Here is a 2954-nt window from a genome sequence, read left to right on the forward strand (position 1 = left end):
ATGCACGCGTCATATACTCACTCAGATAATGCACGTGCCATGTACTCACCCAGATAATGCACGTGCCATGTACTCACCAAGATAATGAACGAGCCATTACTCACACAGATAATGAACGAGCCATGTACTCACCCTTACACTCACGTGCCATGTACTCACCCAGATAATGCACGTGACATGTAGTCACCCAGATAATGCACGTGTCATGTACTCACCCAGATAATGCACGTGCCATGTACTCACCCTTATACTCACGTGACATGAAGTCACCCAGATAATGCACGCGTCATATACTCACTCAGATAATGCACGTGCCATGTACTCACCCAGATAATGCACGTGCCATGTACTCACCAAGATAATGAACGAGCCATTACTCACACAGATAATGAACGAGCCATGTACTCACCCTTACACTCACGTGCCATGTACTCACCCAGATAATGCACGTGACATGTAGTCACCCAGATAATGCACGTGTCATGTACTCACCCAGATAATGCACGTGCCATGTACTCACCCTTATACTCACGTGACATGAAGTCACCCAGATAATGCACGCGTCATATACTCACTCAGATAATGCACGTGCCATGTACTCACCCAGATAATGCACGAGCAGGCCGATGGTCACCGCCAGCACCAGCAGAGAGCAGACGACCACGGCCAGGACCAGGAGATGGCGGGATCTCTTCTGCTGCGCTCGGTACGTGACGTCACAGGGCATGGGGCGGGCGGCGCCGGGGGGCAGTGAGTGCATGTAGTCTGTGGCCAGGTGCTTGCCCCCGGGGTGACCCCCATGACCCCCGTGACCCTCGGTGACCCCGGCATCGTCGTACACGTCCGCGGCGTAGTCTCCGGGCGTAGGTTTAGTGGGCCGGCCGCTGCCGTTGTGCGCCGGGTAGGCTTTTGAGCTGTCTTCGTGGAAGATTGGGTTGTCGTAGCAGGCCTGTAGAAGAGTGACATGCTCGTCTCCAATCTTACGTCGCAAGATCTTCAGCGGGATCTCCCGCAGCACGCGTGACGTCATGGCACTGACGTCACCGCCCGGAACCAGGTCAAGGCTACGTGCTTGTGTGTGTGTGTGTGTTTGTGTGTGTGTGTGTGAGTGTGTGTGTGTGTGTGAGTGTGTGTGTGTGTGTGAGTGTGTGTGTGTGTGTGTGTGTGTGTCAGTGTGTACACCTCATCGCGGTGTCGTCACAGCCCCCACAGGTAACGACCAGGTGTGTGTCAGTGTGTGTCACTCATGACGTCACAGCCCCCACAGGTAACGACCAGGTGTGTGTCAGTGTGTGTCACTCATGACGTCACAGCCCCCACAGGTAACGACCAGGTGTGTGTCAGTGTGTGTCACTCATGACGTCACAGCCCCCACAGGTAACGACCAGGTGTGTGTCAGTGTGTGTCACTCATGACGTCACAGCCCCCACAGGTAACGACCAGGTGTGTGTGTCAGTGTGTATCTCACTGGTGACGTCACATACCCCCCATCAACTGACACAAACCTGAACAATTTATCTCTATGACGTCATACCCTATGTAGGTCACGACTATCTCTATGTAGGTCAGTGTGTGTGTTAGTGGTGACGTCACATAGTCCCACGGAGACGGACACAAAGCTAGCGCATTATGACACAGGCACACTGCGGCAGTCCGCGGTTCAAAACCTAGGCGGGGGAAAGTTGTTCATGACACGGCACTGTGTGAGAGATCAGTAAAACATATCCTACACTCACTGAAAGATCAGTAAAACATACAATCGCTGAGAGCTGAGTCCTACATTAACTGAGGGCTCAGTAAAAACATACACTCGCTGTGAACATATCCTCGGTCTTAGAACAAATCACGACACAGATATAATCCAGAAAGATCTACACGGATACATATCCCATCACGTCAGAGTCTCGCTGTGTTTGACCAGATAACGGCCAAAACTGTACAGACGACCTGCAGACGTGTATTACTGTACACATATTCCGGCAGACGTTTATAACTGTACATATCCCGGCAGACCAATTATATCTGTACACTCCGGCAGACGTTTATAACTGTACATATCCCGGCAGACCAATTATATCTGTACACTCCGGCAGACGTTTATAACTGTACATATCCCGGCAGACGTTTATAACTGTACATATCCCGGCAGACGTTTATAACTGTACACTCCGGCAGACGTTTATAACTGTACATATCCCGGCAGACGTTTATAACAGTTGTATGTTATAGCCAGTGAGTAGCCTGGATGAGTTTTGGAAGCAGAAGTGACAGAGAGACAAGACCACATCCCGCCTCAGATGTTTGATAGAGCACAGAACAGAGCGGACGTAAAAGCCAGACCTGTCTACATGTAGGCCTACACACGCAGGCCGAGCGGCGACAGAATCAAATTTGAATAACCTCTACCCCCCTTTCATAATAAAATAAGATAAGATAAAATGCGACAAGATGAGGTAAGATGAGATAAGATAAGATAAAACAAGATGAGACACGATGCTATAAGATAAGACAAGATAAGATAAGACAAGATAAGACAAGATAAGACAATATAAGACAAGATAAGACAAGATAAGATAAGACAAGATAAGACAAGATAAGATAAGATAAGATATGATAAGGTAAGACAAGATAAGACAAGATAAGATATGATAAGGTAAGACAAGATAAGACAAGATAAGACAAGATAAGACAAGATAAGACAGGAGAAGATAAGATAGGATAACATATGATAATACACTATTATCCCAGAGAAAACATGGAAAACCCGTCGCTGTGAGAATCCCCCATTGACGTAGGTCTTGTACGTTCAGGTAAAGTTCCGTGGATATTGTTTTATTGTACATAGGTGCCCTCTCCTCCGGGCAGGTAGTGAGAGAGAGAGTGGGTGGGGAGACACAGAGAGAGAGAGAGAGAGAGAGAGAGAGAGAGAGAGAGAGAGAGAGACAGAGAGAGAG

Source organism: Aplysia californica, unplaced genomic scaffold (genome assembly GCF_000002075.1).
Source record: "Aplysia californica isolate F4 #8 unplaced genomic scaffold, AplCal3.0 scaffold00292, whole genome shotgun sequence".
NCBI lineage: Eukaryota > Metazoa > Mollusca > Gastropoda > Aplysiida > Aplysiidae > Aplysia > Aplysia californica.